This window comes from Ahaetulla prasina, chromosome 4 (assembly GCF_028640845.1).
Source record: "Ahaetulla prasina isolate Xishuangbanna chromosome 4, ASM2864084v1, whole genome shotgun sequence".
Classification (NCBI taxonomy): domain Eukaryota; kingdom Metazoa; phylum Chordata; class Lepidosauria; order Squamata; family Colubridae; genus Ahaetulla; species Ahaetulla prasina.
Genome location: NC_080542.1, coordinates 45,562,349 through 45,575,141, shown reverse-complemented (window position 1 = coordinate 45,575,141; position 12,793 = coordinate 45,562,349). Strand labels below are relative to the sequence as shown.

Here is a 12,793-nt window from a genome sequence, read left to right as displayed (position 1 = left end):
AGATTTTAAATGAAAGATGCATCTGAAAGATGGATAGATGAAAGAAAAAGGGGGAACCTAAGCTATATTGAAGGTTAAGGGAGAAAATCTACAAGGCAAATTACTCCCTGGTATTAATTTTATAGAGCACAGCTCGGAAACAGATTCTCCTACATGTGGAATTAATGGGATATACGGAAGAACACTAAAAAGGAATTCACTCCAGGGCCTAAGGTGCTGTATAAGGAAACCTGAGTTCTAGCCCAGCCCAAGGTCATATTATGATGGCCTTGAGACGCTCACTTTCTTTCACTCCAAGAAATATTGCATTGAAAACTGCATGAACTAGCCCCAGGAGTCAAGACTGACTTAAAGGCTAAAAAAAAAAAAAAAAGTAAGAGCACTACATAACCTTTCCCATGTAATATTTCCGCTTCACATTGATTCATCATGGAACAAGCTCCTTTTGAAAGGTATATAAATGTGTGAGAATGAGGGAAAAGATGTTATAACATCCAGAAGAATGTGCCAAGGAGGTTAAGAAAAACAAAGTAAAGAAGCTATGCGAAGTTTAAAAGACTGCAATAATTTCAGATCTTTCTCTCTCTGATTTTCTCATCTGTCTATTAAAATTAAACCTAGGTGTATCTGTCTGAGACTTACACAGAGATGGCAACAGAAGAGGACAAGGGTGAGGAACTCTCAATAGTCTAGCAATCATGGCCAATGGTGGAAAAATACTGTGAAATGTACTCCAGCAAATTCTGAATAGAGATAATGTAGATGTACATGCCTAAGCAAAATAAAACCAGAATGATGAAACATACATTGTGGCAACATAATGTAACCTGTGTCCCATCACACTTTCATCGCAAGGTTGCCTACGAATATAAAAGGTAGAGGTTTAATCATGACATTGTAATGCACATTTTGTCACTTGCTTCCTTTGTTCTTTGTGAATGCCTATGTGGAGAGAGTCTCCTCCCCTGAAATAAAGGATTGGGTATGGAGATGCACAGGAATGTTCCACTGAGTTTGCAGTTATCCAGCCTACATCACCTACAGAGATACATCTATTTCCCCCCACACATATAGTTACCCCTTAAGGAGAATGGCCACAAGTCATGGGTTTTAAGTGATCTTCGATGGCTTCCATATTTTTGTGCTTGGAGATGTTAATTATTGGTTGTTACCAGCAGGGACTTTTAGGCTGAGGTAAAACATGGGCCAGGTATTCCATGAATACACATGGAATGTGAGTCAATGTAGTTGTATTTTAATTCATGGAAAGCACCATGGGAAAATTTTTTCCTTCAGTGTCATTTAATCAACATCTGAATCAATTTCTGAATGAATAAACATACATTGGGTTGCGGTTGAGTCAGCAGACAATCCCTGATCTAGTTTCCTCCATTTGCCTTCTCAACTTAGTGTCCACCAGATATCTTGGAGCAACTCTGAGAGTTGTAGTCCCAGAACATCTGGAGGAAATCAGGATAGAGAAGACTAAATTGCACACTATTCTTTAATCACCTCAGGACTCAAGCAGACTCAATGGGAGTTGTTTCATGTACTTAAAACCAGATCACTTAGATTCTTGTAGTAAGAATGGGTGAGGTTCACTTTTAACTGCAAACTTTGGCTTGTAGATGTAAACAGCAAGGCTCTCCTCATTCCTATAGGTGTTGTCCTCTTCCTCCCCCAAAACACCCCCTCAGGAAAGGGAGATAACAATAATTGTTGGGAAGAAACGCAGAGCAAAGATTTTTCTTCTTCCTCCCTCTCTCCTTCCCTTGGGTGCTCCTTTATGATTTTTAAACACCCTCCTTTCATTGTGAAGAAACAAATCTGACACTTTTCTATCTAACTGGGCCTGCAGATAGTGCTCTCTCCAATTGTTGATAGTCAGTCCACACATTCAGTTGTCTGCCATCGGGTGTGTTATGATTGCAGATAAAGAAATTGTAATGCCACTATATAAATAAAAAATGCCGACATGAATTTTTTCCCCTTTCTTGTAAGAAGTAGTGTCAGTGAGGAGCGATAAGGGGTGGAGGGAGTAGAAGGTTTTGCTTATTGCAAACAGCTATTTCAAAGCCCTGCTCTTTTATAGGGCTGTGGAGAGGGGCACTCTGCCCATGTGCAGAATCACCCTGTTTTGATCATTTGGGAATAGGCTAGCTGTAGCCTGTCTCCAAGAGAATATCTCTCCAGTTTAGTAATACTGTACTTCGAAGCATGCCAACTTAGTATTCACTTCCCTTAGAACAATCAACGTGAAGAAGGCTGAGCGTGGTAAATTCTTGCCACGTTCCTTGCCTGCTGGATCTCGGGTGAGGTGGGGGAGAAGCAAGGGGAAAGATGTGCTATTATTGTTAGCGTTTGACTGGGTCCCTTCTGTGCCTTGCCATTCATTTAAAATTCTGATTTAAAAACCAAAAGAGGCTCTTTAAAATTTCCACATTAGCATGCCGTTTGTATGTTAGGCCAAGATGCTCAGGGATGCTTTTTGGCAGAAGTCGCCCTCTGACAGCTTTTGCCAGCAATAAAACAACACATGAATATATATAAAAAAAAAAGAAGTCAGGAGCTTTTTAACAATTTCTTCCCCTCCCTGATAGGCAGAAACAAGGTGGTGCAGGTCCCAAGAAGTGGATGAGGGCATTTAAGGCCTGGAATTCAGGCTATTCTCCCTGATTTTGAGCCAGGAAAGATAAGAATCTCTAGTTCTGCTATGGAATGTTACATTTAGAAACAACGGGGAAAGGGGCAATCTGTATCAAAGAGACAGTGCTTTGCTCCTCACAAACAAACAACCCCCCCCTGCCTTGGCAGCCTCCATCCCCTCCTTCCTTCCCTCGAGTCCCTTGGGGAATCGCTTGCTTCTTCATAAGGACAGATGTCTCTTTTGATGAGGACACAAGGATTTGGCTGGCTTCCTGGACCAGCCCAACTTCATTAATGGGCTTTTGCGCAGCTTGGGAACAGGTGGGGTCGGAGAGCAAGCATTTTCCATAAAATGTCGTGCCACATAAAATACGATGGTACCAGCGGATGAGAGGCCGACAGCAGGATAGGAATTGGGGTGGGGGAGGGAAGAAAGGTGGAGAAAGGTGTTTATCTCCGTGCAGACAAACACAAGTGATGTTTTCACGAAGCCAAACCACACAGTATGCTACATCTTCCCCCATTGCTACTTTATAGGATTTACTGAATACATACATCTTCTCTCAGCATCGGATACCCCAAATAAGAATTAGGGTTACTCCATGCGCAGCCGGATAATTTTAGACCGTACAGTCACCATGCAGGGATCCTCAAACAGCCATGCATACTAGGGCAACCAAGGGAGGGGGGGAGCAGAATTATGGGATGGGCGTGGTGCAAATTGACCTTTGGCCCTGTTGGCCAGCTGCACTCCAGGGATCTGCATGCCACCCACAGTCCTTTCAAATGTTAAGTCCAAGCATTCCAAGTTCTGAAGCTAAAAAGCAAAAGCTGAATTCTGTGAATATTTGCATCATTTTGCATAATAACTTCTACAATATTTGTGATTTTTAATCAATGATTTTGCTTCTGATATCCATGGGAAAATGCAATGTGCAGTGGTTAAAGCACCAAGCTAGAATCCTGGAGATCAGGCAATTGGGTGATTTCCAGCCAGTCACTCTCTCTGTCTAGGAAGGAGACAATAGCGAATCATTTCAGAAATCTTGCTGTGAAAATTGCAGAAACTTATTTAGGCAGTCACCAGGAATCAAAATTGATTCAAAGTACCATTCCCTCTAAAAAAAAAACATGGGATAGGGTCTTAGAAAATATTCATCAACTCCCCCAACTTTCTAGATTTCACCAACTGGAGGGTTGTGGTGGTGGTGGGGGCATTAGTGCCTTTGAGTCAACTCTTAACTCCTGACAACTAGTTCTGAAGTTTTCTTGACAATATATTTTTGAAGTGATTTGTCATTGGTTTTTTCCTAGGACTGAAAGAGAGTGAGTGGCCCAAGGTCACTTAGTTGGCTTGGTGACTAAGATGGGACTAGATCTCATAGTCTCCTGGTTTTTAGCCTACTTAATGCTATGCCAAACTGGTTCTGTCTCTAAATGTTGTTTCCACATTGACAATAATTTTATATTTGAGAAAGTATGAAATTGAAAAACTTGAGAAAATATAGAGGTTGAGAAAGTTGCATTTGGGAAGAATAGCTAGAAAGTAAGACGACAGAAAGATATGCTTGCAAAGCAGTATTCTGCTTTCAAATGCCCTGTGGTACTTCGGAAATTCCCTGTGGATTCCTGCCATACGTTCATTTAGCCTTCTTTTGGCCATTGAATGAAATATGACGGTTCTGATCCTTCTCTTCCATGTTTGGATCCAATCTGCAAAAGTTGAGCCATTCTATGAACACTTTGCTTTACTAACCAAGCAAAGTCGAGCCATCAGCTTAAGATGCCCTCCTGGCAATCAGTCAGTTTGTGTAACAGAATGGAACACTGAGACTTCCTTGTTCAAGGGAAAGATTGGATATTAAGTGCAATTAGCACCTGTGTCCAAGGGGGCAGGGAAGGTGTAAAGAGGAAAGCAGTACAATATCGCATTTGAAATATGAGATCTTAAAGTGAAATCTGGTGGCACATAAGAAAAGCATATTATCTTTCAAACAAGAAAATCAATCCAACTTTCACCTTCAGTTCTAAGTGTAGAAGGGTGTGCAAAATAGATTGCAACAATAAAGATCAGACCACAATGCTTTATTAATTTTAAATACATCAGAAGTTTTCTTAGTTTATGACTCCTGGATGAGGCCACCAAACAATGTGCCAAGTGGAATTCTTTGATCTGTATAAATTATGCATATTGAATGGCCTTTTATATTTTTTCATAGACTGCTGTGCAAGTTTTATTATTGTGCCTAACAATCCAGATTTATTCAGGTTTTATATGTTTATTCATATTTACATTCTGCAATGTTTCTGTCATGGAATTCAGGATGATGTACTTAACGATCCCCCACACTAATAAAATATGGTTAGCTTCATGTACTCTCTGTCCATGTTTTGATAAGTACCAGTAAGGTACAAGAAGCCATGCAGATCACTGAAATCTGCCTCTCTCCTGGCATCAGGGAAAATTTTACTGAGCCACTGCTCTTCATCATGAGATTTCACCAGCCTGCACATTTTTCAACTAATTATTCAGGGACTCATTATGTCCGATTCAATTCCCTGTATATATTCCTCCACTTCAACACTGCCTATGCATCTCTGGTTATAACCGGTGCAAAGCCCAATGAATGCCCCATTACCTTGGCAGCCTAACTCTGCTCTGGCATAAGTCAATTTAATGCCCAAGGTAGAATGGCAAATGATTTCCCATCTCCAATTCAGAGTGCAGACTACATGTTACTGAAGTCCACTCCGTTCTTTCTGGTACCTGAGGCAAAAAGTCCATCAAGCACTATGCTCTCAACTTGTCAGTGCATATTAATAAGCCAAATAACTAACATTGCTGCCTTTCCTTCAGATTTCCTCACATTGCCAGTCTACCATGGGGTAATTCCAAAGAAAATCCATAGCTGCAGCTTTTGTTCTTTGGTTATGCTAGTCCTGATTTGGTGTAAGCATACCATTCAAAGAAGATGCCATTTGTAATGAATAATTATTTTTGGAACCTCTTTTGCTTAAAGTCAACAAATGACATCCGTAAGTGACTGCTATACTGCAAAGTATGTTTGTCATTTCCCCTCAATATTTCTAAGTCTATTTTAATTTTTTATAAATGAAGTCTGTAGGCACTGTCTACAGCCAGTGGACTTTTGTCAAGATCATGCAAGGTATGGGGACATGCTATAGCCCATTTATAAGAAAGGGGGAATTAGGTTTCACTGCAGACTAAACTCAAATAAAAACAAACGCGAAATGGTACTGCGCATCAACCGCAGATGGGGACTGCAGCCAAGAAATTAAAAGACACTTGCTCCTGGGGAGGAAAGCTATGGCAAATCTAGACAGCATACTAAAAAGCAGAGACATCACCCTGCCAACAAAAGTGCGTATAGTCAAGGCTATGGTTTTCCCAGTTGCAATGTACCGCTATGAAAGTTGGACCATAAGGAAGGCTGAGCGCCAAAGAATTGAAGCCTTTGAACTATGATGCTGGAGAAGATTCCTGCGAGTCCTTGGACTGCAAGGCGATCAAACCGGTCAGTCCTAGAGGAGATCAATCCTGACTGCTCTTTAGGAGGCCAGATCCTGAAGATGAAACTCAAATACTTTGGCCATCTAATGAGAAGGTAGGAGTCACTGGAGAAGTGCCTAATGCTGGGAAAGATTGAGGGCAAAAGAAGAATGGGATGACAGAGAATGAGGTGGCTGGATGGAGTCACTGAAGCAGTAGGCGTGAGCTTAAATGGACTCCAGAGGATAGTTGAGAACAGGAAAGCCTGGAGGGATGTTGTCCATGGAGTCGCGATGGGTCAGACACAATGCTGCAATTAACAATAACAACAAGTATTCTGCTGTCATTGTTAAGATATCTTGGGGGAGGGGTCATATATTTCTTCAAATGATGGGAAAGCAAAGGAGGTAAGATTGCATTTCAGGTTTTACATTGTTTAAGAAATTATAGTAACGAAAGTAATTTCAAAACTGACAAAATTTTCATATATGGTTGTAAGGAACTATCTCAAGTCTTTGACCCAGTTATATCTCTTTTCATTGTAAATCTTACATTGTTTAGGAAGTTACAGTGAGATTGTTTGTCTAAAGTATTTATATATGAACCTGACTCTGTGTGATCAGGAATCAATAAGATAACCACAATAATAATTAAAAACAACTGAGAAGATTAAAGCCCAAGTAAATGAAAGTTCCCAATGACTATTTTCACATAATATGTATCTTAAATAAATAACTTATATTATAGCTGAATTCAATGATCTGATTCTACAACACGATAATCTAATGCCAGGCTAGCCACAAGTTATGCAATCCCATTTCTGTCTTGTCTAGTATGAATCCACCAGTGGTGCGTTTCAAATTTTTTTACTACCAGTTCTGTGGGTGTGGCTTGGTGGGCGTGGCATTGCTTGGTGGCCATGGCTTGGTGGGCATGGCAAGGGAAGGATACGGTAAAATCTCCATTCCCACCCCACTCCAGAGGAAGGTTACTGCAAAATCCCCATTTCCTCCCAATCAGCTGGGACTTGGGAGGCAGAGCAGAGATGGGGGTGGGGCCAGTCAGCATTTTTACTACAGGTTCTCCGAACTACTCAAAATTTCCGCTACTGGTTCTCCAGAACCTGCTGAAACCCACCTCTGGAATCCACCCCCTCTATAATACAGAGAGTCAATAACATTCACAAGATTATTTTGAGGATATTTTAAGGTTTACTTTTGCATATTAATTTGAATCTTGTGCAGATGGAATTGAAAATATATTATGGACATTAAATCAATGCTTACTTTGGTTTAGAGCAAGATTTATTTACTTTACTGGTATGATGTTTATCTAGGTGCTGAAAGTGGCAGCTAAGTCTAAAGAAAAACTTTATCCAGTCATCTTCCACGGTTGGGAGTAGATGGAAGCTACACATCCTACAGCAGTCTCCTGAACTTTCCTGGAGAACGTGGTTCCGCCCTTGTGGTTGTCTTACTAACAATTTACCACATTTCACTAAGTCGTTATAATTAAGCCTCTCTTCTTCTTGATCATGTCAACTGCATTTCAGTGCCACAAGATGCAATTGCCATGGCACAAATGAGGTTATTCATATTCTACCAGCCTCCTTCTTCTCCTGTAAGTTTCAGGCCCATCGTCTCTGAACCGTCTGGAATGCTGGCACCGGTTCCAATCCTCGGTGCTCCCACAGAGAGCCAGCATGCATGGCAGGCTGCAGCATCATTACGATGATTGATTCTTTCAGCAGCTTACACACAGTGGGGTCCCTGCTACCAACAAAAATGGGGACACAGGGAAGAAGAAGGAACTGCAGCTTCCACAAAAGCTTCTTCTTGATTTCTTTTTAGATTACAGGAAAGACTTGCTCTAAATTAGCTAAAGAGGAAGAAGAGGGGAAGATTCGGAATTGGCCCTTCCGTGTTTGTCCCTTTTGTAATTGCAGGGTGGGTCTAGGAACCAAGAAAGGGAACTGCAAGAGGGCTTCTCTTCTCTGGATGAAATTTGGCAAGATCAGTTGCACTGACCGGTATTCTTCAATCTCTGAGAACACTTTCTACATCAGTATGTCCCGGAAGGAATTCCTTTCACCTGCAACAGAATCCTTATACATTGAAGAAAATTCTGGGTACACTAAGTTGAAACATTGTTTAGGCATTTTGCATGCCAGAGAAGAGTTACCAGTTGTGCATCGCCCACCCCTCAAATGCCAGTTTAGAAATATTTACAAGTTTCTTTGAGTTATGACTACAATTTCTGTGTAAGTTGTTGTAGTCATAAGTTGAATCAGACCCTATTTCACCTTCATTTTTATGATGGTTTTTAAGCAAATCACCATGGTCATTAAACAAATCTGCAAACACTAGTCATAAGTAGGAACTCATTCCTCCAAATGGACCCTTTTTGCTGGAAACCAGCAATAAAGGTTGCAAATCACAATCAAGTGACCACAGGACACTGTAATTGGTTGTGAATTGCTAAACACCCAAACTTCAGTCACATGAACATGGGGTGTGTGTGTGATGTGACAGTCGTAAGGTGAGGACTGAACATAAGTGAGCAATGGGCTTTTTTCAGCACCATCATAACTTTGAACGGTCACTAAATGAATAATCATAAGTCAAGGACTACCTGTATTATAATTTAAGTACACATTCATTATATATTATCATGAGAAAATAGGAGGAGAATAGGAGAAAACTGTATCAAGTTATTTTTGTATTATAGAGAAGAGTCTATACCAGGGGTGTCAAACTCACATCGTCATGGCAGCATCATGTGATGTATTGGGACTCCCCCCCCACTTCACTAAACCAGATGTGGGCGTGGCCAGCGCATGACGTATCCGGCCCATGGGCCGGGAGTTTGACAGACCTGGTCTATACCATTCCAGAAAAACAGCTGATACCCAATTTCAAAGTTTTTGCTCAACTTTCTAAAAGCTCCATAAATCAGATTTTCAATGGAAAGCCCTAACGGGAGGCCAAAAAGGAGCTATTAAGTAAAATGGAAGCCCTACATTTGTCTTATACTAGTCAATAACTGTAGGCATTCATTTTGTTTTCCTTTCAAGTTCAGAATGTTTCCCTCTAAAGATATGCAGAACCAATAGGCAGATGTAGAGAAGGCAGGTAGAAGTGGTCCACAATCTGGCCTTGATCTTTTGACCATTTCCACACTTCCACATCCTCTGTTTGACATGGCTATTTTACTTGAGGGATATGTAAATACCCGGAAATCAACTTATCCCACTGAAGCTTCTTTGTCAAGGATCCTGGTGTCTCAATCGGGAACCTTCATGGTTTGCCCAGGGACCCAGCTAAACAAATTATCTAGGACTGTGGGTGCTCTTTTTAAAGCCCAGATGCTCTGTACCGGCCTCTGAGTGGAAGGCAAGTATGATGTTTCAACACGGACAAATGGATATAATAGAAAAATAGGATATGTTTACTCTTGCATGGCTAACAAAGCAACCCTTTCCACCTGCTTGACTTCCAGCTTGTGCCATCATTTCCAACAACAGACAACAGCAGATTTCTTGGATTGGAAAAATCCTAGATAGAAGCTAACTTTGGCTTAGCACTAACCACCTTGTTTCAGACTTACACTATTTTTGGCATAGAACTTCTCCTTGCAATAAAACCACGAAATTCACCTGGCTGGTTTGGGAGCAAAAGTATCCTTCCTATTTCTTTCCCATTCTCCACTGCTTTCTTCTTTTTGACAAGATAATAAAAGAAGTAAGACCCACAGGTCAATTTCCTTTTTCTGACACAGACATTTGAAAAATCTTCAACATTATGTCAACAACCAAGCGTGCAGCTGGGGCTCAAGGCTGGCTGTCTCCAGTCCCAGCTCGGCTCAGGGAGCCGTAGCTCGCCAGCATGAGAGTTTCTCGCCCTGCCAAACTGAGTAATTAAAGCCTCTATCACATCCTATAAAGATGTGTTCTAGCCACAACAAGCAGGAAGAGGCAAAACTTCAGGCTGATCAGACCCTGCTTTCTTCGTTAGGGTTAACATGACCAACGTTAGAACTGAACAGCGTTGGTTTTGTATCTCATTACATCCTGTATTTTAAGAAAATACTGTAAAATAACGATAATTATTTTTTTTTGGCCTAAATTTCAAGTTTAGGAAATTTGCAGTCAAGGTGGAGATTTTGAAGGCTGGCTTTATACTTTATTTCCATTGAAGTTTAATTTAATTTTATATTAATTCTGAAGGTAAATTAATTATGCTTTCCTTCCTATTTTATACTGTACTGGATTGTTTAGTGCTGAAATTATAGTATTAGAAGAACAAAATGATAGTTCTTCCATAGATTCCCTAATCTTACTTTACACTGGTCACCTTTTTTCTTTTTCTCTTTTTTTTAATGGTGAAAAGAAAATCAATGCATTGTGGCAGATGGGGAGCGTTACTTCCCTGAAGGCTGTCTATTCAACCATCTCCATGGTCAAAGAAATTCTAGATTACCCCTCTCCTGAAGCATTTTGACTAGCTTCTTTCAAATATCCCAGGCAATGTTAGAATAGATGATTTTTGTACATTTCCACGATAGGTTAACATTGAACTGATCAATGTAAACATGGCAAGATCGAATTACTGTTGTTGGGCCACTTCTACATGGGGAATTAACTCCACTGGTTTTGCTGCCGTAAGAGTGGTTTCAATGAGCACCCTCTGCCAACTAGCGCTGTTGCCAAGAGCCAGTAAGGAGTGCACAAAAATAAGCAGGACATTGGCACCCCATCATCAACCCCAAGCTTCATCTTACTATATTTACGCTCCTTGTCAAGGAACAAACAAACAGGCCACAGCATGGAGACGTGGCAAAGCCAAGAAAAGAGCATCAATGCGCCATGGCATCTTGATTTCTCAGGAAAGTAAGGAAATCCTAGATGGTGGATATGGCCCAGTGCTCCCTTCAAAGGAAAAACATCAGTCCCATAGCTCTAAAAAAGAATGCTGCAGAGCTGTTATTGCAGGACTTCTTCTGGAGCAGGAGCCAAGCCAAATAGCTTGCAGAGTTAATCAGCTCAGTTTTCCAAGCCTACTGAACACCCCTGGCATTGTGGGAATGCACAAAGGCAGCACAGTCTCAGACTGGCATGGACTCAAATGGGATGAGGAATTGTCCTTGCCTTCTTGTTGCTATTCCTATGCACTGGAAGCTCCAATGCCAAAATGAGCGCTAAAGCTTTCAGCAAACAGCATTGATCAGGTGAGGATAACGGCAGCCTCTTGGAAAACCGCCCCAAGAATATAAAACTCAGTGTGTAGAAAAATTGCAAGTCCAAGAAAAGGCTGGGCCAACCATTTGTGTTACAACCAAACTATGTGGCAGCCTTTGGTGGTCTAGAGTCCCCCAGGGATTTTGGTCTGCAATTCCCATTACTCAAAAGCTATTTAGAGCTAGCAGTGGTACAATACAAGGGAAAACATTGTACTCTACTCTGCTCTACTCTGGATTGGCTTCAGTGGTGGTAATACCTACCCAGCTGCTTATCTGGCCTCAGAAGCTAAGCAGAGTCATGCCTGATCAGTCCTTTGGTGGGAGATCTAGGATTATGGGTTACTGCAGGAGGTGAAAACATAATTTCAAGGAACAGTCCTCAATCATTTTCAAGCAAATTGCACGAACATAATAACAAAGTCACCAGAGATTGAATTGACCTGAAAGAGACATTACCTTTTAAAATTAACGTAAACCATATCTCTTTGTTAAGCCTAAGCCTAAAGATTAGGACATTGAGAATTGAAAACTGCTGAATAATTCTGTCTGTGAGTGTGTATTATCTATTTAATGTAAAATTCAGGAGGTGAGGCTGCTAAAGCATTTGGGGACAATAACAGTTGCATGCAGATATGCCGCATTTTTCAAATGTAATACCTGAGTCCCCCCCCCCAAAAAACTAGGATTGTCTTTCAACATCTCAGACAATATGCAGCAAGGCCATTATACCTCCCTTGACTCTTCTCATAAAAGAATGCTAATTCCCCAGAGTCTCTTTTTAAAAATCTTAGAATCCCTCTAGTGGTCAACAAGCTTCAGAACAGGCAGAGTTTTGTCCTATCAAAGCCTTAGAGTAAGATTTCAGATATCTTTCCTTCCCACAATACAGTTGTCAAGAGACTATTTTATTTTATTTCATTTCATTTTAGAACCCACCTCCAGTTCCCTCAATAGCATCTTGCCATGCAGAAATATAGCAAATGAGACTTTTCCTGGCAAGGGGAGAGTGGATATGTGCCATTTAGTCAGGTTGGGTAACTGATCCAATAAAGAATGGCAGTTTTGTCCTAAACTAGAGTTGCTACTTTTAAGCAATCTTCATAATTATTAGTTCTGATGGTTGAAGTTCACCAGCATGTTTTTCAAGAGAAAAAATAATAATTTTTCTAAAAGTATTCTGAGAAAAGTAGCTTTACTTGCAACTGTAACTTTGTTGCTTGTATCCTTATGATTTATATTGATATTGTTTCCTGATTGCTTATTTATACCCTTTGACTATCATTAAGTGTTGTACCTTAGAATTCTTGATGAACATATCTTTTCTTTTATGTACACTGAGAGCGTATGCACCAAGACAAATTCCTTGTGTGTCCAATCACACTTGGCCAATAAAAAAAA

General features: G+C 40.7%; 1 protein-coding gene across 2 annotated transcripts in view; it reads left to right on the top strand.

The window, feature by feature from the left end:
* Nucleotides 1–12,043, top strand: part of CDK12 (cyclin dependent kinase 12) — a 105,789-nt gene extending 93,746 nt beyond the window's left edge. The window contains exon 18 of one of the 2 annotated variants that reach the window (XM_058181115.1): nucleotides 7,494–12,043. The gene's annotated coding sequence lies outside the window, so the exon portion shown is untranslated. Of the gene's footprint in view, nucleotides 1–621; nucleotides 2,249–7,493 lie in introns of those variants that run through there. The other variant, XM_058181113.1, reaches the window with a different exon arrangement.
* Nucleotides 12,044–12,793: the final 750 nt, after the last annotated feature.